Genomic DNA, 22489 nt, shown 5'->3' with positions numbered 1-22489 from the left:
TAATCTCTGACCTGTTAGGGAAAACAATAGACTCCCTATAATTCACACTTTACCTCCCCATTAGGGAGGGGCCGGGAGACTACAGAATCAGAATGGCTTGTAGGCTTGACAACACCTCCGTTATTGGGGATGATTTAATCCTGATACATTCTGCTGTCCAACTTTGTTATTAGAGATAGAAATGATACTTAGGACATAGAGATTTGGACTTGAATTTCCTTAAAGCCATAGATTAGCAAGATACTTCCTTTTTTTCTTTCATCAATTGAAGTAAACCATGCTCATTCTTTTGAGAAAATATACTGAGCAGCTCTCATGTGAAATATAGGCAAAGAACTGAAGGAGAAGGCCCTTAACAGCTTAAAATCTAGTGGGGCCAGGTGGACGAGGGTGGGAGCATGAAAAGCCTTCTGGGCCATAGTGAGGAGCTGGACTTTATGTCATAGGAAGACAATGTAGGGTTTTACCCAGCAATGTGATCTCACATAGATTTTTAAAAGCTCTCCCAGCTGTTGTGGGAGTGGGATTGGAAGTCAACAGTAAAGGAAGGCAGAACAGTAATGTTATCAGAATAGTCCAGACACTAAAGGATGATGCAAAGGAGCTGGAGAGACGTGATCTCTAACTAGGGTAGCCTTACGCCTTGGCTTGTTTGTGGAAGTGCTAGTTTACACCTATTGTTCCAACAGCCAGTTGGATTAAGCATTTGTCCAGAGATTTCATTTTTTAAACCAAGTATTATTAATAGTTGCATTAAAATGTACCACCATTGGTGCACATGCACTTCCAGCTGCTGCCATAGTCTTACTAGTGGGCGAGACAACTGCATGGAGAAGAGAATGTTCACCATAACATGTGATTAAGTCTGAAAGGTGACCAATGACAATCCATCTCCTTTTCTGTCTTTTCCAACCTTGGCTTAAGTAAACACCCCCTTTCAAGGACAACACGCAAGATGCTCACCAATAAAACAAAAAGCACTTGGACATGAGCAGTTAAGGACAGCCAACTCCTCCAACTGTCAAGTCTACCAGTCGCAGGATGCTACTGGCCAGCTGCGCTATGACCCAAGCCGCAGCCTGAGATGTCCAAAATAACGAGGCAGAGGGACCAACAGGGATTATAGGAAGTTACAGGTTAGGTTTACATGAAATATTTGTGGGAAACAGGCCTTCTCAAGAATGGTGTGCATGCTCTCACTACAGTGTTTTTGTCATTTATTGAGAGTTATGCTATTTTACTCTGCAATACTTAATGAAAAATTGAATTTGTTTTTCAAGAAAGGTGATGATGAATGCTAACTGGCACAAAATGTTTACTGATATTTATTATCTACCATGGAAGCCATAGTGATGTCATTTACTAAATAAACCATAAGTCACACATCTGCTCTAACAGCAGCAGCAACTACTGGAAATGTTAACAGTAATTGTAAGTAGCACTGTGTCTGAGGATGACACGTTCTTAGAGTTCACTAATAGCACTCTAGGAAACCTGACTCTTCTTTTAGATCGAATGGCTGCTTTTCTAGGTTGATTGTGCTTATTTTTGAGTTCAGTTTTTTTGTGCTTATATGGAAAGTGAAGTGATAGCTTTAATGTGTTGGTTTTATTAGCAGAAGGGAAACACTTAGCAAACAGTTAAGTGATTCCAGCTTTGTGTTAGTATTAACAGGTATTTTTAAAAATAAAAATTAATCAATTCTAATAACAGTTTTATTTTTTTTCTATTTCCTGAGAGCAAAGTAAAGCGGTGGAGGTTCATTCTATCACAGGTAAAACATCTCATGTTATTGTGAATGCTACTGTAACTTGTGAAAAGTTTAACACAAGAGATGAAATTTTTTGTGTAACATAAATACAAATTTGTGATGCTAAAAGCAGTTGCCCTTACTAAATAAAAAAAAAGCCTATGGAGAAAAAAGTTACTTGGAATTGGGTATGGCATATGAACACCTCATAACTGCATTCAAACAAGTGGTTATAGCCTACCAAATGAAAAATAGACTATAGATGAAGAAATTGACAAGTTAGAAATATTGAACTACAAAATTTTTGTGGCAGAGTTCTGTGAATATTCAGCATGTTCGTACATGCCTTCTGTTTTACTGCCTGTCAGCATCAACCAGGTTTTAAAAATGTTTGAGAAATGTCTGAATGTAGGTGTATCATAATGGTATGAGAGATACATTCTATAAAGTTTGGGTGCATTCTGTGCCAAAACAGTTGAAATCAAAGCAGTGACACTTCTGCTTCTAAAGCCTTTAGCCAATAGCAGTTATTAAAAAACAAGACTTGCTAATAGAAAGATGTTGAAATTTATCCCAAAGAAGGCAAAGGAGGAACAGAACACACTAAATTATGAGAACTCAAGTAGTGTCCAAGATTTAATTCTGAAATTGTATTATGTTTTGGAGTATCTCAACTTGTGGTGATCTTTTAATGGTGCTCCTAGTTTTTTGGTGGTTTTTTTTTTTAATGTTTTTATTGATTTTTAGAGAACGAGGAAGGGAGAGAGATAAAGAGAAACACTGATAAAGAGAGCAATACATCGATAGGCTGCCTCCTGCATGCTCCCTACCCAGGATCGAGCCCACAACCGGGGCATGTATGTATCCTGACCAGGAATCGAACCTGCAACCTCTTGGTGCACGGGATGACTCCCAAACAACTGAACCAACACCAGCCATGGCGGTGCTCCCAGTTTTAATTAAATACATTTATATTCTGTACCAGAATGGAGTGAAATTATGAAGATCTATGATTTTGTGTCATCTAACTGTGATAAAAGAACTGAAAGGACAATAGGGGAACTTATTTTCATACGTTTTGTCTTGTAAAAATACTGAGGATAAGAATTCTGAATGGGGTAAAAGACCTGTGATAATATTTGGGCTAAAATATTGACAGATTTCAATATAAAAAATTATTCTGAGAGAGGTCTCCACTTAGTAGAACTTGCTCTCAGCTGAAGTGTATCTGTAGAAAGAGCTATTTTCTCAGTTAAAAATATTATGACATAGACACAAATGCCAACTGAACATAGTAACAATTTCAAATATTAACTATAAAACACAACTTGGAAGATTACAGCAGCTCTATGAAAAAATAAAAAACCATTCTTCACAAAAAAGAACCAGTGACATGAATATTAGAGACATATGGCTAAAAAGCTGAGTAAGGTGAGTGAATATGTACCAAGAATAATTAGTCTTATGTTCTTTTTAATGTCTAAAAAGTTCTTTTTTTTGCTCTAATGTATATGGGCATGATTATAATTTTTAGAAATTTTATTTTTGAGATTTCAAATAAACCTATAAATACTATAAAATGATGTCGGTTAATAAGTCAACATTTTAAAAATTCTATAATTTTAATTATTTTACTTTTTAAAATTTTCATTGTGGACACTATTACAGAAGTTCCCATTTTCCTCCCCTTTGTCCACTTCCACCAAGCCCCTACTGCCCCCCCTTCCCTCTGGCCATCACCACACAGTTGTCTGTGTCTATGGGCTATTCATATATATAGGGTGTCCCAAAAAATGTATACACACACTTTGAATAATTAGAAAGGCATGTTTATTAAATACATTTCATTTTCAAAATTGAGCTATCAGTTGTTAAAGTGTGTATACATTTGGGGGACACTCTGTATGTTCTTTAGCTAATCCCTTCACCTTCTTTCATCCAGCCCCCTCTTCTCCCTCCCCTCTGACAGCTAAGTGGCTCCTTTCAGTAAATGTTATGGTCCCCCATCTCTAGCTCTCTTGGCTCCCACTGACAGATGAGGGAACTTATGAAATGTATTTACCTTTTGAGAAGATGTGCTCAAAACATCACAGTAATTTTCTAGTAGGAAAATACATAGTAGGTATCCCAACAGGCAACATCCCACCTCACTCCACCCTGCCAAACTCACGCTTTTTTAACAAGACTAAAGATTTCTCTTCCAAAATTACTAGGCACTTCAGGAAACAACAGGGTTGAAAACATCTTCTTAAATGCAATATCATCCTTGTATGAATGTCAAAGAGGAATGAAATGTACTTAAAAAGAGCTAACTGGTTTTTCCCCACCTCTCTCATTTGAGTGTTCTAGTAACTACTTATGAATTATACTTGAAAATGAATCCTTTCATAAACTCATGCTTTATTTAGTCCATGAGGATGGGGAAAAAAAATGAAGAGCTTCTCCCCTCACAGTCAGAGACTACAATTCCTAGTATTCACCCTGATACCTTTAAAATATGGAATTGAAGGGTCACACCCAGTGAAAATTCTTGTCTCCAGCATCTCAGAATATTGATTAGAGAAAGGCCTGAAATTCGAATACTTTCCTCTGACCTGAGGCTCCATAGCAACTGAGGTCCTTCCTTCCAGGAAGGACTGCCTTTTACTAAACGAGGAAAGTCCAAATCCCCACTATATTTTGGAATATCTGGTGGACAACTCTGCTCCTCCAAAAGGCAGATCGCCCCACTTCTTCTCCAACATGAACTGACCATAAGGATGTTAACCCACAATTTACTCAAAGAAAAAAGCATACTAATAGTATGCAGCAACAGCATACTATTAAAACATAGCTCAAATGCACTGTGGCAGGTTTGAAATTTACACTCATTACTTAGCTGTATATACACTAAATATGTTACTTCATTTCTCTATAGTTGAATTCAACTTGATCATGATCATTGCATTTCTGCTTATGAAGAAAAAAAACAATCTTGCTACTTCCAGATAACTTAATCTCTTCAGATTTAAAATTTTAGCTGCTTCAGGGCAATCAGTCAAATTTAATTAATCTCAAACTGCCTCTCATGGCTGTGTTCATTTCTCTCCCCCTCCTTCCCCAGGGGAAAATTACAGACCACCACAGGATGGAGAGAGAACCTGGTCCAGGTGCTGCCCTGCAAGCCCCCACTGGTCTCCTTGGGAGGTGTCATCCCTTTGTCTTTGAATGTTGGCCTGGCTCTGCTGATGGGACTGGTGGATATCTGCAGTCATGATTCCAGTCCGCCTTCAGCAGTAAGGCTGGCACAGTCCATTCTGTGCCCTCTTCATTCTGACCCCAGGCCTCTCCCACCTGGCTCTCTCAGCACCTCCACATCTAACTGAGGAGGCCTGCAGTGCCGTCAGGATTTCTCCTATGCCACATGCAGGCACCGGGGAACCATGAGGGGACACCATCTCAGGGCTAGTTTCCACAAGGTGCTTTCCTTCAAGAGTTCCAGACAGGATGCAGGGTCCAAGTGCTGCCTGCATGCAGATTATCCTCCACCCACCTAGAGTGGGGGATTCCAGCCACCCATTCATTTCTCATCTCTAGTTTCATCCAAATCTCTACAAGCTCCATCCTCCAATCCAGAAAGGTATTTCCTGCCTCCTGCAGCCTCCCTCCTGCATGGCTGACTGTACAATATATACCAGGCCTTCTGAGATCTGGCTCCTTGGAATAATTTTTTTCTAACAAAGTCTGCCTCTTTTAAAGGAAAGCCTGGGCTAACTCTGATCTCTGAAACATGCTTCAAGTGCCTGTTTTGAAAGTCCACAGCTGAACAATGTCTTCTTTGTTCTAGTCTATAGTCTGTCCTCTCCCTGAAGTAATAGAATCCTTAGCCTCCATGGGGGAGACTCCCAGGGCAACAAGAATTAGGAGGAAAGTAAAGTAAATTGAATACCAGTTCAAAATATTAGCCCCAATAAATTGGCTGGTCATAATGAAAGGTCTCAGAGGTCCCAGAACACTCATTCAGGATTTTTAAAATGTGCCACATAAAACAAGACATTCTTCTGGAAGACACCATTTATACCTATTTAAATCAAGGATTAAAGGGGCCTATGCCTTTCAGTTTCTTGAATTCTTTATATCTAATGTCCTAAATTTCTGTTTTGTTCAGTGGAAATCCATTCAACAGGAAGTGACCCTTGTTCACTATCATTTTGGATCTCTCCAATTCTATGGGTTCCCTCTTCCTAGGACCTTCTCACCTCTGTCTCTCCTCCTCCACACCTGCTATGTTTACTCACCACATTCCTAAAACTTCAGAGCCTTCCTTACTTTAGCCATCATCCCAAATCCAGCTCAATTCCCTATTCAAGCTGAACCTACCTTCAGCTGATTCAATTGATATGTTCTCTAGTCTCTTAGAACATCCTCCTCACTAGACCATTCAAACCAATTCTCAACTCTAGGTCACCCCCAAAGTGAGATTTTCCACTCCAACATGATAACTTTCAGGCAAAGTCACAAAACTGGGCTAAATAGAACCATCAAAAATACCTACAGATTCCAATGGGACCTCACAATTTCTCTGTAATACCGTCTATCTATTTATTAACAGATCATCCTATATTTTTGTTACTCTGGAGTTTTTCTGCATTCTCCAAGCCCCCCTCCCATCTCTAAATCTGTGACCCTCAGATGATGGCTTAGCCTCTAATTTTACTGAAAAGTTTCAGGAAACTCCACACCTTCAAACTTCTTTCTTTTCACATAAAAATGTCACTGTATCTTCATCTATCTCAGAGTGATAGTTACAAATCACACATATAAAGTACTGGGCCTGCACTTTCAGCATTCAAACCTATAAATACCTTTCTCTTCTGTTATTTCTCCCTCCAAGCTAATAATTTTTATCTCTCTGAGGGCTATCATGGATTGAATGATGTCCTCCTCCCTTCTTCCCCCCCAAAAAATGTCCATCTGGAACCTGTGAGTGTGGCCTTATTTGGAAAAAGGGTCTTTAAAAATGTAATTAAGAACCTAGTGATGAGTTCATCTTGGATTACGGTGGGTCCTAAATCCAATAACAAATATCCTTATGAGAGGAGAATGCCATATGAAGATGGAGGCAGAAATTGTTGGTCTATAAGCCAAGGAAAGTCCAGGTTTGCCAGTAGCCACCAGAAGCTAGGGAAGAGGCATGGAACAGTCTCTCTCAGAGCCTCTGGAAGGAACCAACCCTGTTAGCATCTTAATTTCAAGACTTCTGGCTTCGATGTGAGAGTTTTTGTTGTTGTTTTAAGCCACCCAGTTGGGGAAAATTTGTTTTGGCAGCCACAGAAAACTAATGCAGACTCCTTCTATACTCACCATCATCTTGCCCATAACAATTCTTCGTTGATTCCTTTCCATCCATTATCCCCTCTATTTCCAGCCTTACCAACATCACTCTCTTTAGGGAATAATTTCCATATGTTCTAGCTCATTCAGGAGACACTGAGAGTGCAGTTAGGTGTTCTGCTGGGAGACACGGAGCAGGGCTCTTGCCACAGCAGCAGTTCTGGATCTCAAGTGCACAGGAGTGCTACTGTGGGGATAGAGGCCAGGATGCTTCATCCCTGGAAACAGACTCTGTCACATCTGGGGAGGTGAGATCAGGGAAGGCAATGAGGCTTGCCTTGGGCCTCCCATACTGGACTCTCCCCATGTGGCCAAGGTACAATCAGAAAATGTTTGGGGCTACAGTTTTCCAAGTACCAATCCTCCTTATATCACACCCAGCTATAAACTAACCAGAACTTTCTAGGAATTACTGGCACCCACAGAGGCATCTGGTTTTGCTCCTTATACTACAGTCCTTAGAGGTTCTTCCCAGACACACCTCACTGGCTTTCACTAGCAATTCTTGACCTCTTAGCATTCTGAAATCAAGAATCAGTTGAATAATGACTATAAGACAGTGAGAATTGTACGGTTAACCACACTAGTATGAAAAGGGTGTGGTATGGCACATAATCTATGCTTTGAACCCAACTTGAAGATAGGACTAGGATTTGAGATCACTGCATTTCAACTTAAGGACGTGTAATATGAGGTGGAACCTAAAACATTATGCACAACCAAAATATGGGTTCTAAACATGACTCTGAGGATCTATCAGTGCAGAGGACTCAATGTATTATCTACAAGAAGAAAATTTATTCAAGATGCATCTCATTCTACAAGTACTGAAAATACTTGAGAAACCTCCCAGTTTGCACAGTTCAGTATTACACTGAGCACAAAGCAAATTAAAAGGCGAAAGATTTATGCGATCTGAAGAGAAACCAGAGTATAACAAAGCAAATTAAATGAGGTGGGCTTCTAGCCTTCTAGTAGCTTGCTACTGAAAATGGACAATTTTGATGCTGACATGTACGAAAGTGAGTGAACATAAACAAACTGGAAAAAAGTGGTGACATTCTATGCCAGCCAAGGGCAAAAAGCATTTTGTCAGTAGCATGTGATCTCCCACACTTAAGGCAGTGGTTGCGGCAATGGGCAGGAAGGTGGGAAAAGCACTGAAATCACAGATAGTGAATGGTTAAGGAAGGAAAAACAGTTCACCACTACTTCTCAAAGACCATAATGGTACCCCCTTGCCCATCTGGGCTGAGGTAGTTGGTCTATACCCTCAGAAAGTGTTCTTCTTGGTCTCCACCCTTCAGATACATTAACTCTGGCATCCAGGTGAGGGCTGGGGAAGGGATGCCATTAATGAGGAACCACAGAGGGCTATTCCCAGGTAGGTAAGAAGACCTTTAATGAGTGGCTGACAAACACTGCATACTGTGCTGTTGTGTCTTTTGTTACACATGTTACTTGAATAGTGCCTCCCCTCAACCATGGAAAACATTTTATAAGGCTTATTTTCAAGCATTCTTTTGAAGGATATATAAACAGAGACTGTGATATTTTGGGGGATATAGTGTGAAATAATTACTTTGTAGGACCTTAAATATATGATGGAACCCTCCCCTCCCCTGCTAAGGAGATTCTTCAAATGGTACTCCTACCAAGTGAAATAATGCATGGAGAGAAAGGCACTCCCACAGCCAAAGCTGGGTTTCTTATGGCTGAGGAATGCAGTTCAATGCTACTTTGAGAGGTCCAGAAATGGGCAGGTACATAAGAGGTGAGTACCTGCCTTCTCTCATACCCCCAGGATATACTGGTGGTCCCTTTCCCATCATTCATTACTGTATTCTTCCAGTTTCCGCCAGATTTTGAAATATTCTGCATTTACTCTGGTCTTAGATGTTATTGTGCACTGGTGACTTCCTATTGTTTTTTGGTGAAAATCTTAATGAAAGTCCGACAGCACAGGGCAAATAAGTAACTATTTCCTTGACCACCTTAAATTTTTAACAAAAAGCTCAATATTATAAACAAAAAAATCTTTAACATTTACCATTCTGAAATACAATGATGGGTCCTAAAACAGTCTAGGACAATCACCGAACCTAAATCATGTGGGTTGGTAGAAAGTGAATCTGGTGCCATCAGAAACTACAGAAGCTCAATATCTGAGGAGATGCCAGCCTAGCTTCAGATGGCCGGAAACCAGCTATACATTCCAGTATCCTGCCCCAGGGCCTGTCTGAGTAAACATCTGCTGACTGTCTACACTATGAAAGACATCCTGCTACATGCTATAGGGGACCAAAAAAAAAAAAAAAAAAGGAAGCGGGGAGCAGCAAACAATATTTTTGCACACATGAAGCCAACGGTCTCTTGAGAAAACAGGACCCATAAATATATATTTCTAGGAAACCTAGATTTAGTCTAAACTAAGTTAATAACTGGATGTATAACCATGAGCAAGTCACATAATTTCTTTACAGCTTGGATTCCTCACACCAGGAATTAACTAACAACATAAGGCATCACATATTCGGAGGTAACTGAGAGGCACAAATGTTCAATGCAAGAGAATGAGAAGACTAGGGGAATCTTCCCAGAGTTGGGCTTCCAATTGGACCTTGAAAAATGGATAGAATTCTGAGGGAAAGAAGGGTCAGGGAATTCCAAGAGGAAAAAAAAACCGCACAAAGGCTGGAACACATAATTCATATTAATGTTACAGTAGATTGACACCTGGCTAATCAAGTGTTAATGTCATGGTGAATGAGGTCAGCCAGGTATGACTAAGAATGTGTAGACAGTGGGAGGCATTGAATAACCAGTTAAGAAATTTGGTCTTTCTCTTATTCATTGGGTTGTTAATAAAGGAACAAGGCAAGAGAACCAATATCCAGTACCAGCCAGCACATCCATTCTCACATGGATCAAACCTCCTCACTCAATCTAGAAAATATAGGAGTAACAGCAGGAATTGTGTGTGTGTGTGTGTATGCGTATGCTTTGTTTTTTAGCAACTGGTATTATTATTTGCAAATCATGGGGGAGCCTAAAGGACATAACATATCAAGAGAATATAGATCAGGCAAAGATATATATAGAGGACAGCCACAGAATTGACATTTTCAAGGAGACAATAATAAAAGATACATATTGACAGAATGCTAGAGTTCACTGATATCTGAAAATAATGAGGTGCTCGCTCTGTTCTGGGAGGTTAGACAATAAACTAGACAACAAAAAAGTGAAACCCTCCAAACACTGAGAGCAAACAAGAGAAACCATTAAGAGAAATCAGCACTTTCCAAATGATCTTGTGTGCATGTGCCTAGCTATAGGCAACATATCACACAATTTCTAAAATAAAATTAAAATCAAATTTTACAAGTGACAGTATTTAAAATTGTTATTGCTTTAAAATAGATACTACAATGTGTGGAAATGAAGGAACCTGTTCATATTTATTTGCCTTTTCAGTAGAATTTAAATTGGGCAGGATTTCACAGAAATCCAGATTCAGTAACTTTTTCTAGGGATCAGAGAAGAAAGGATTGGGAAAAGTGCCCTGGGCTTTGTTGTGAGAAAGGCAATCTGGATCATTTTTAATTTTCCATTAAAGTCCTGCTTTTCAGTATAAAGCAGATGGAATCCTTATACGACTCCACAAAAAAGCCTACTATTTTTGGGTACCTCAAAGATGGAAGCTCTGAAGAAAATAAAAGTGTTTAAATTCATCAGGTAATATCCCACCAGCAAATTCAAAAGGAGCAGGTACTTCGAAATCTTAAAAATACAAGGGAAGAGGTCTTTCTGTGATGGATTTCTGATCCCCATCCTCCTCTGGGTGCTGCTCCCTCCAGCTCCAGCTGATTGATGATTCTCTACCACTTCATGGCCTGCTCCCATCACTGTGGCTGAGACTCACTACATTTGCTTCATTCCTCGTCTCAGCCATTCTCATATACAGACAAGATTTTGGGGTTCAACCTGCCAGCTCCATACTTACTAAATGAGAACAGGGTCTTACTAAATGGGAATATGCATTCTATAAGGTCCTCAGAGGATATTCATGCAACAATGATCCTAAAGCTCTTTCCTTATTATGAGCTGGTTCAATAGATTATTAGTCGTTGTACTAAGGCTGATGTTTACTGTGTGTGGACTATGAGATACGGGGCGAGGTAGTTTATATTCTCATTTGAGAAAAAGAACAAATTTAGTGTTAAAAGCACAGACTCTGGAGCCAGACTGATTGCCTGGGTTCAGCTCCTAGCTCTGCTGCTTACTAGCTCTGTGACCCTAACTAAATCACTTAACCTCCATGCCTCAGTTTCCCCACCTGTTAAATGGGAATAATAATGGCATTACCTCATCAAAAAGTGCTGGTTTTGTGATGGGAAAATCAAACCATGAAAAAGATACAATACCTGACTTACAAAGAGCCCCACAAGTAATAATAAAAAAGACAAGTATCTGTCCACTCTCCTACCAGCTGACTTCACTTGGTCAGACTGTGACAAGGGTGATAATGGGGTGGTAACCAAGTGTCATGGGAGCCCAAAGGGGGGACTTCCCAGAAGGTAAGTCTTGAATGGAGCCATCACAAGGAATGAGGTTTCCACAGGAGGTGAAGGTGCCCTTCTACCGCCAACACTGAACACAGAAGGAAGTGCAACGCAAAGGCAAGGAGGCTTGAAAACAGACAGGGAGTGAGCAACCACAGCTCTGGAACAAAAGCAAGCATGAGCTTAGGAGCCAGACAGACCTGGCTTCTCTAGTAATTAGCTGTGTGACGATGGGCAAGTTACCTTTCTGAGCCTCAGTCTTCCCATCTGACCAATGGGGATAATAATACCTGCCTCATAGAGTTATGACTAAGTAAATTACTATAAGTAAAGCACTTAATAAGGCCTCTGGGGCTCAATAAAAATGGTAGGCATTATTATTTTTATGGTGTACTTAGAGAGGCATGAGCAGCTGTGGTGTCCATAGGCCAGAAATAAGTACCCTTCAGAAAAAGCCTTCTGAATTGAAATAACCAATGCGTTAAAATTTTCCCATACTGTATTTTTTTCTCCCCCAAACTTACAGTTAATAGGCACTCAATACATATTCGCCCAAACAAAGTGGGTGTTGCTTGGGGCCACAGGTCTATAAGGATGCTCTTGGCTGCCTGAGAATACCCAGGAGAAGGACCCAAGTCTGTCTCACATCCGGAGTGAGGCAACGCAGGTCATTCTGGAAGTAGGCTCAGATGAATGGAAAATGCTCTCACCCAAATACTACAACGCAGAGCCTTACAAACACTGTTAAAGTTTCATGAGTCAGTAAGCATTATCTTTTCTTCCCATGTTTTTATTGGGCCATAAATCCAGTTCAATTTATATCCTTCTAGGATTACTGTGTTCTAATCAAGTCCAGAGTGCCACTTATTCCTAAGTTATCTGTACTGCATGTCACCCAAGTCCATTTGGATAATACTGTTCAGGCTCCTCATGTGTTTTAGCAGCTAATAATTAGATTTGTTCAACTAGATACATTAAAAAAAGATTATATTCCCCTAAATAACCCAATCACCCGTTTTATAGGAACCAAGTGCATGAAAATCATAACGTGTGTGTGTGTGTGTGTGTGTGTGTGCATGCACACACACACACATGTGGGTGGTGGTGGGTAGTTCCAACTTCATAGTTTATTCCACCTTTAGAAAATCCAACTCAAGTGATTTACACTATAAATAGGTTAAAATTCTGGTTATCTGACTAAAATAAAGAAACCTTTTGCAGGGCTAACTTCAAAGTGCTTTTGTTTTCTATTCTCAAGAATAAGAAGGCTCTGCATTTCTTAAGAAAACTTGCTAAAAATGCTGTTTTCAAGCATACCATATAAATTAATTTCCTACCTTTTCCCAATAACTCTTGATCCAGAATTGGCAATCACCCATATCCCTTTCTAAAATATTCAAAATTTCTTTTTATGCACACAATACATTTTCATCCTCCCTTCCCTAAAGGGGCCATATATGTTATATGTATGTATGTGTATATATGTAAATGTTTTGTATACACACACACACTGTAACAACAGTAGCAAACACACAGCTTTTCCTGTGTGTGGGGTACTATTCTCAGTGCTTTATATTTATTAACTCATTGAGTCCTAACAGCAAATATTTGAGGTAGACACCTTTATCCCCATTTTAAAGGTGAAGAGAGGGAGGCACAGAGAAATTAGGTAACTTGATCCAGCTCACAGAGCTGGGAGGGACTGAACCAGAACCATACTCCGGGTATGGCCCTGGGCTGAAAGGCTTGAAATCTGGCTCTCAGTGGTAACTCTGCCACCTTGGTTAAGTCACTTAGTTCTCTGGAGCTCACTTTCCCTCATAATTAAAATGGACATGTTGGACTACATGATCTCTAAGCCCTTTAGAGTCGTATGTTCTGCAGGTTTTGACATCTATTTCTACCTTGGTCTGGGGAGCAGTAGAGTTTTAGACTTCCATCCCCTATTCCCCTGATGCTGCTCTGCCTGGATTCAGAGATCTTTGGTGCTAAATGCAACTGTACTTGTCATTATTAATCTTGCTTAATGTCTGGGCATAACCCCCTCCCCCTGGGGATCAGGGACACCTCTCTCCCCAGGGCCTGCCCAATCCTCCGGTTGTCCCTCTCCCACTCAGGGCCTGGGCTTCTCCTCCCCTTCTCCTGTTCCCAGGCTCTCTCTCAGCCCTAACTGCTCTATCTCTACACTCTCTCTGAGTGATACCACCCACATCTAGGGCTTCAAGTATTTTGTAATCTGCTGCTAATACATTTATAATTCAGTCCTACTCCTCACTCCAGACCCATCTATTCAATGGCCAATGAGATACCTGGACCTGAAAGTGAGAAGTGTTCATGACAAAGTCATCACTTTACACACTCCAGCTTTTCTTACTGAACTGATGGGTCTCAGTGTCTCTCTCCACCTAATTCCCAAGGACCCCTCTTCTGGCCCCTCCATGTCTATCTCACCCTATCTTATTCTGCCTCTTTTGCTCCATCCAGACCCTCATCTATTGCTCATCTGAGTTTCCATAATTACCTTTCCTCCATCTTGACCACCACTGATCAATAGCCCACTGTGGCCAAAGGATCTTTATAAATTAAAATCAGATCAAGGCAGTATCTCCACTTACAATTCTTAAATGGCATCCCTGACAAAAATATAAGAACATTCTCAGTTTTTCCTTCATCCCCATCTTCTCCCTCTGTCCATCTCCCTCCCACCTACCCTGAACTTCTTAAAGTTTCCCAGAAGGTCTGTGCATTGGCCCTCTGGGCTGCTCCTTCTGGGGCAACAGCCTTCACACAACACTCAACTAGGTGACTCCTACTCTTCAGACTGCTACTCTTCATCTCGAAGACACCTCCTCCACCATCTCTTTGTGGAGGCCACGCTCCCTCCTTTGTGTGCCCGTGCTCCCATGAGAATCCCTAGAATCGCAGATTATCATAATGGGCAGAGTTTCCCTCCTGCAGGTAAGTTCCTTGAGGCAGGATCGTACCTTTTGGCCCCTGAATCATCTAGTTCAATGCCTGGCAAGTGGTAGATGCAATAAATGAATGCTACTGAATGAGTAAATAAGAAGGACAATCCACAATCTCATAGAAACCTATCTGTGGATCACTAGAAGAACCCAGCTTAAAATAATCACACTGAGTGAAAGTATTTCCAGTATCAACATGCTGTGCTTTCTCATTTAAAATTTTTATTTTCTATTTTCTAGGTGAACAACAGATGAGGATCTAAATCAGTGGTTTCCAACCTTTTTTTTTGGCCATTCCCCACCTATGCATCTCTAATATCCTGATGCTCTCCTGTGACATATAATTCTTATTATTCAAAAAGTGAACTCCTATTCCTGTGGAGGAAGCCTAAAAGGCCATCAACTCCGTCTAAACAAGCTTCCAAAGAACATGGCTTCCATGAAAGAGAAAAATAAAAGAACAAAAGGACAGTTGAAGTACTGAGGAAGAAATCACTAAGAAATTGTTTAAAAAATAATAATATAAATTGATATGAAAAAATAGCAAATAAAGTTTCAAAACAGAATAGAGAACTGGAATGCACAAATATGTCACAATATATATTTATATACTATATATATGCCCCTAGAACCATAAGAAATGCAAAAAAATAACTGTTAATAACTCATTCTCGAATTGCCCCCCTTAAAAATCAAATTGCCCCCCATGAGCATGTGCCCCACAGTGGGAACCACTGGTCTAAATGGAAGGAGTAGAGGTGGAAATGAACATTTTATTTTTTATTGAAATATAAAGTCCTATTCCCAACCAGAGTATCAATTTCCAAAGCATTTACACCTCTCTCCACCCCTTATGGCATGTAACACATTTAATTAATATCATCATTACATCCATATGTAGTATTTTGCATATTGCCTAGCGGCTAAGAGCAAGGGCTTTGAAACCAAACTAATTAGGCCTGAATCCTGACTCTATCACTTTCTGGCTATATGATCTTGAGTTAGTTACTTCACTTTCCTTGCTTCAATTTTCCACCTGTAAAATGGGAATTACATATGAAACTACTTCACATCATTATTGTTAGGACTAGAATTTAAACAGTGCTTGACAATAGCAACTGCTCAATAAAAGTTAGCTATTATCAATCATTTTTTATCTCTTCTAGTAGACTGTGAGCTCCTGAAGACCAAGGACAGCAGATGTATTCATTTTCAAGGCCTTATCTCCCAGTGCTTTGCACACAATAACATACTGGCCTAATGTTTGCTGAACAGGTGAAAATAATGAACTGTTCATAGCAAAAATATGTACATTATTAAGTATGATGACTAGTACAGACCGAATTGCTCCAATAATTTGGAGGCCTGTGTGAGAACAGGGACTCTACTATGTAGAACATTAGCAGATCACCCAGCTCCTGGAGGTCTGGAAGCTCACTTAGCCTCCTTGGAATACACAAGGCTCACAGTCACATAGTCAGGGTAGCTGTGTGACGTAGGGGACTCAGGTGGGACTGAAGAGCTAGACTGACTGAGGCTCCCTTCCCATTAGCATGACGTGGGGCAAGAAGTTTCTCCTTTGGAGTCTGCTTAATTTCCTCTTCCAATTAACAGAAGGTACGACTCCGATTTCTAAGGACTGCCGCCCGCCCCAGCCCCTTTAGGAGTCTCTAAAATGAGCAGATAAAAAACTAGGCCAAGAAAGGTGCTACTGGAGTAAAAAATAAAAATGAAATATCAAAGGCAACACAGGAGCTGTCACATCACTGTATTACAAGGGGTTGCTGTAGGAAACTGGCCACTTGAATTGACAAAAAGCAAAGTGTTTTGAAACATGTTCAAAACGAAATGATCTGAGCTCCTAAAACCAAAAGAACAAAAACAATGATGGGTATAGACTCCAGGTTTCCAATTAATTTGTCATCAGCCTACAAACTCCTTGAGGGCCATGACTATGCCTTGTTGAGTGGCAGCATATGGCAAAGCTGCTGGCCAAAAACACATTTCTTCTTGATCTTTCATCTACTCACATGGCTAACCTATATTTCCCAGGCTCCCTTGCAGGTAAACGTGGCCACAGAACTAGCCCTCATGTAAAGGATTTACATAAAAGTGATGAGTGTCATTTCCAGACCAAGGTATTTAAAAAGTGGGTGCACCCTCTCCACTCCCTGCTTTGTTTTCTGCCAGCTGAAAGCAGGTTACAATGGAGCACTATGAGATGGTACAACATGGGTCCCAGAATCACTACCTGGAAGAAAGTCACCCATCGACCACAAACACCCATTTTGGACTATTACATGAAGAATAATAAATATCTATTGCTTTTGAGCCATTATATTTTTGCAGGTCTACTTGTTACAGCTACTAAAATTAGCCTGATTAATCCAATGTCTAGCACATATCAAAGACCTAACTCACATTTGTTGAGAAAAGATAAATAAGACCAGGTCCCTTCTCTCAACTAATGATGGAAACAGACACATGCCAAACATAATGTCTGCTACTGAAGTTTGAGAACAAAATTGGAAGCATGATGGATTTTGGAGGAGAAAGGATGGAGAAAGCTTCACAGAGGAGATGACTTTTGAACTGGGCCCTAAAGGTTAAATGGTACCCAAGCAAATCAGATGGGGTTGGAGATTCCATGCCCAGAAGAAAGCACAGAGTAAAGGCGCAGAAAGCTGAGTGTAGATTTGTTCACATTCAGCCTTATCGTGAAGTCTCTCTAACTTGGTCAACAGAATGCATATTTACTGTGCACTGACTTTCCTTCTTGGGTCTGGCATCAAACAAACAACTCTTTGTTTTTCTAGTACACTCATTAACCCTATTGCTTTTTTTTAATATAAAAAGTTCCACAGTGAATGTCCTTAGAAAATGCAGAAATAAATATTTAATATTAATCTTATCCTTTTTCTAATAAAATTCTTGAAGAGCAAACGAAATAGTTCTATTATTTAAAACAGTTTAAGAATCATGCTCGTAGGAATCATTGGTTTCAACCTACATTTTGAGGTTATCAATTAAGCTTGTACTAGTTACTGGCTTACAAAATGTAACACCAAGCCCCCAGATTTACATTAACATTTCCTCTCTAAGAGGAACACCGAGCAGATGGTTCAAGGTTCAGTCAAAAGATTCTTTACATCCTTGCTCATAGCTAAGTGCCTCCAAAACCTTGAGATAGTAACAAACCACTTCCTCCAAAAGTCTGTGAATCCCTTCCTCACAGGACCCATGGGGCAGAGATCAGGAGAAAGAGAACATGAAGGGTGGAAAGTATTGCAGTCACCTAGGTGGAGAGGAAGGATGTGGGCCTCTGAAGGCTACCTCGAGATAAGAGACGGTTTCTAGTGGTCTTCCAAATACCAATTCAATGCTGTTATCAATGCCCCAAGAACTTGTTTTAATATAAGGGCAAAGCAAAAAATACTGGGAAGACAAGATTTCATTTCAAAAGACTTCAGTTTCAGCACTCTGTAGGCTGGAGAAGCAGCAGCAAGTCAGGCTGCTCCCCTCCTATCAAACACCAATTTAATTCTCTGACTCAGTAACAACATTTTCTGCCCCCACATTAATTTATCCCACTTCAGCTCTTAGCGCCTAAAGAGACGGGGTTAAAATGGGTAGGGAGGGCTACCTTGAAAGTAAAACAACTCTTAAGATGGCTGGAATCATTTCCCCCTTGAATCTCAGAAATAACTGCAGCTGCCCGTCAACACTGCCAGTCCAGGATTACAGCAAAATGCTAGCACCTGCTACCCTGCATCTGGGGCCATTTATTTTTTTTGGTAAATGTGGCAGGAAAGACTGCTTTATCTGAGAGAAAGGGAAGCCCCAAGCAAGAGAAAGAAGAAGCATTGCGCCCATCCTTGGGTACTTTGTGCGTCTCTTCTCTGGGCACTGAAAGAGCTCTTTGTGTCACACACACACACACACACACACACACACGCACACACAGTCTGCGTGATTTATTGGGGGAGGAGGGACAAGAAGGGTGACTTTATTATCCCTCTTCTCACTGAGTCCCAGCAAATCTCCGCCTGGGCCCAAGCTCTGTGGCCTCTTTCTGGCCCAGTCCCCTCCGCCTGTGGCCGCAGAGATAAGAGAGGGGAGGTGACCAAATAAAAACAATCATCGACCTAGGGAAGTAGGGAGGAAATCCAGCGAGCAGGGAAGGGAGGAGGAAGGAGCTTGGGGGAGCAAGAGTGGGGAGCGGAGGAAGAGGAGCGAAGGCTCCGGCACTGGGGACAGGGAAAGGGTGGTGGGTGGGTGGCGGCGCAGGAAGAGTGGAGGGGAGGATGGGGGAAGTGCAAGGGAGGTGCCAGAAATAGGCAGGAGGATGCGCCGGGGAAGGCGCCGGCCCTGGGAGGAGGAGGCCGAAAGGTGGAGGAGTGGGGCAGGGGTGGGGTGGCGAGGGAAGCAGCGCGGGGCATCAATTATTAAGTGATTACATCATCCCTGACATTAAAACAACACACACAGCCCGGGTCCCCGCGGGGGGCCCCGAAAGGAGGGCGGGGGCGGAGTCTGGGCCAGCCTCGCCCCGAAGCCGATTCCCATTCTCGCCCCGCTCGCGCTCGCGGACGGGAAAATGGGCTCCCCTTCCTGCGTTACCGAAGGCGCAGCACCCGCCTCCCGCTCGGCAGCGGGAAGACCGAGAGCGGGGCCAACTCCCCGAGCCCCGCAGGGCGCGCAGGACCCGGCGGCGGCCGGGAGACCTGAGCGCCGGGCCCCGCCGCGGGGGCAGCGCTGCGCGGGGCGCCGGCGGCCGGGTCCCCGGAGCATCCCCGCGGCCTCGCCGCGCATCCCCGGACGCTCACCTGTGCGGCACTCAGGCTCCGGAGCCCATTCACATGGTCCTCTCCCCGCCCTCCTCCAGCGCGGCCGCGGCGGCTCCTGAGGATCCGGTGGCTGCGGCGGGCTCGGGAGCCGGTGGGCCTGCCGAGGGCGCTGAGGGGGCGGCGCCGGGTCTCCCCGGCCCGGAGGCCGGATCCTTCCCAGGCGCGGCCGGCGGCCGCCGGGTGGTGCGGTGCGGGCGGCGGCTTTGTGTGCGCCCGGGGAACCCTCGGGGCGCGGGGTGAAGCGCCGCGCGCCCGGACGGCGAAGGACGCGCGGCTCCGAGGGCAGCTTCGCTTCCGCTCCCGCGGCCGGCCGGCGGGCGGGTCTCGACGATCTTCGGCTCCCGACGACCCCTCCTCCTCACCCGCGGCAGCCCCCTCCCCGCCGGCTCAGCTCTGACAGATGGCGCGACTGCAACGACGCGCTGCCGCTGCTGCGGCTGCTCCCAGCTACTCGCGCTGGATGCGCCTGCCCCTCCAGCCTCAGCCCTGTGAGAAGGGGGCGGGACACACCCTAAGAGTGGCAGGCAGCGCCACCCTATCCACGGGCCCCTCGGGAGCCTCGCGCGGCGACCATTGGTGCTGGGGCGGGGGCGGTACTGAAGTGGGTGGGGCCACCGAGTGGGTAGAGCGTTACGGTGGCAGCCGGCATCCTGGCTTACTGAGTGTTTGGGGAGAGATGCGAGGTTGGAGTTGTGTGTGTGTGTTCTTCAGGGTTGTGTGGACTTGTGAGCTAGGGAGTTGGGGCGGGAGAAGGAGGGGCGAGAGTGAACTGCAGTTTCTGCTTTGCGGAAGGTTGCAGTTGTCACTGCAGAGAGACATCTGCCATTCCCTCAAACCATGGGACTCTGTCTGAGGAAGGGCTCGCTTGCCTTTCTGGTGTCTTTTTATTTGAAGGTGGAAGGATAAATTGGGAAAGTGTTAGGCTGGTGTAAGTGTTTTCTCTGATCAAACTGAAGCATACAGTACAAGGTGGAATCTCATCACAGAACCCTGAAAAGGCGAAGAGAACCTTGGGAACGCACAATTAATATGATTAATAACAAGAACGAGAAAGGGGGGGAATTAGGATTAATTTATTAGTCTCTTATTTTCGTGGACACACACACATATTTATTTTCAAGCAAAAAGTCTGGAGGAATTAGTACTGAAATGGGGGGAGAAGGCGGAGAAGACAGGCATTGATTAAGGAACCTGCAACATTTGAGTGGAGATTTGTTTGTATAGTTTTTTCCGAATCATGATTAATTGCAGCCATTGGTTGTCTTTGGCTTCTCATGTCTTCTTACGTTTTTTTTCCCTTCACTGAATCTGAGCTTTGGCTCAGATTTTCCTTGATGGAATAATAGCCAGTTTTGCATACATTTGGGAGTGCATCAGTCTTTATTTCCTATCCAGCTTTTCTATGGCAGGATGTAACTTCATACAAAGAAACACTTTGGCTTCCTGATTTTCTTCATAGGTAATTCCTGTTTACTGAAAGTTCTGCTTTAAGGCATGCTCAGGTTCATTCTCCTTAATGATTTTGGCAAGAACCCTTCTCCCCCCCTCCTTCACCCCCAACAAATCTAATGTCCTGAGAAATATAAGTGAATTGGCTTCTGTCTGTGCTCAACATCTGTAACATTGCCTTTCCTGCCCACTAATTTTTAACTGTAGTTTAAATATATCAGTCACTTTTGCTGAGTCTTTTTTTGGACACAGTACTTTTTAAAAAGTCGCTAACAGCCGAAACGGGTTTGGCTCAATGGATAGAGCGTCGGCCTGCAGACTGAGGGGTCCCGGGTTCGATTCCGGTCAAGGGCATGTGCCTGGGTTGCGGGCACATCCCCAGTGGGGAGTGTGCAGGAGGCAGCTGATCGATGTTTCTCTCTCATCGATGTTTCTGGCTCTCTGTCTCTCTCCCTTCCTCTCTGTAAAAAATCAATAAAATATATTTTAAAAAATAAAAAAAATAAAAAGTCGCTAACATATTAAAGGATCCCTATTTTATGGATGAGGAAACTGAGGACAAGAGAAGTAAGTAACTGAACTGAAGGTGCTAACATAGGGTAGTTACTGTGTTTTGTTTTCTCCTTAAATAAAATGATAAATGAAATTACGTTGAAATTATGTGTCTGGTAATTCATTCCATAGTCCCAAGAAATGGAACCAAAACTAGGACTAGCAGATTTCCACAGAAGAGAATTTTTTAAAAAGAAAAGACTCCTCTTCTTCAGTACTAAGTGTTTCTGAATGCAATTGTCAAACCTTAGTGTGTATCAGAATGACCACATGGGACTTGTTAAAACACAGATTGGAGGGTCCCACCTCCAGAGGGTCTGATTTCGTAGGTTTGGAATGGGGCTCAAGAATTTGCACTTCTAACAGTTCCCTGGTGATGCTGCTGTGGCTGGTCTGGGTACCACACCTTGAGAACCACTGGTCTAGAACCGGGCTGTCCAATGTGGTAGCCAGTGGCCACACGTGGTTATTAAGCATTTGACATGTACTTGAGCATTTGTATAGCCTATATTGAGATGTGCTGTAAACATAATAGATATATGGGTTTCAGAGATTTAGCATGAAAAGAAAACATCTAAATTCTATATTGATTAGATGCTAAGAAGATAATATAGCTATAATGTGCTAGATAAAATATATTATTAAAGTTAATTCACCTATTTCTTTTACATTTTAATGAAGCTACTAGAGAATTTAAATTAGCATATGTGGCTCACTTTATGTTTCTATGGGTAGCACTGGTCTAGAGTAGTTTTTTTTTTCATAGAAACGTAGGTTTATTTTGAAAAGAACAAGAGCAATGATAAAATTAATGTTTTCCTCATGACACTTGGCATCTCTTCTCTGCTACTATCTTTCCTACTTCCGGGGAAATCTTGATCGCAGTGATTACTTACAAAACTGACCCAAGGTGAACGTCACTAATTCTGGATCTGACAGAAGACTTATTTCCTTTCATAATTATAAATAACTGCTCACACAGATAAG

General features: G+C 42.4%; 1 protein-coding gene across 4 annotated transcripts in view; it reads right to left on the bottom strand.

The window, feature by feature from the left end:
- FYN (FYN proto-oncogene, Src family tyrosine kinase) overlaps nucleotides 1-19942 on the bottom strand; it is a 202842-nt gene extending 182900 nt beyond the window's left edge. For 2 of the 4 annotated variants that reach the window (XM_070417881.1, XM_070417887.1), the window contains exon 1: nucleotides 19481-19937. The gene's annotated coding sequence lies outside the window, so the exon portion shown is untranslated. Of the gene's footprint in view, nucleotides 1-19480 lie in introns of all 4 variants that reach the window. The other 2 variants (XM_070417886.1, XM_070417883.1) reach the window with 2 other exon arrangements.
- Nucleotides 19943-22489: the final 2547 nt, after the last annotated feature.

This window comes from Myotis yumanensis, unplaced genomic scaffold (genome assembly GCF_028538775.1).
Source record: "Myotis yumanensis isolate MYYU_CA2020_CCGP unplaced genomic scaffold, mMyoYum1.0.hap1 SCAF_6, whole genome shotgun sequence".
Lineage (NCBI taxonomy): Eukaryota > Metazoa > Chordata > Mammalia > Chiroptera > Vespertilionidae > Myotis > Myotis yumanensis.
The sequence above is the reverse complement of the archived record's forward strand: the minus strand, read 5'-3'. Positions and strand labels throughout refer to the sequence as shown.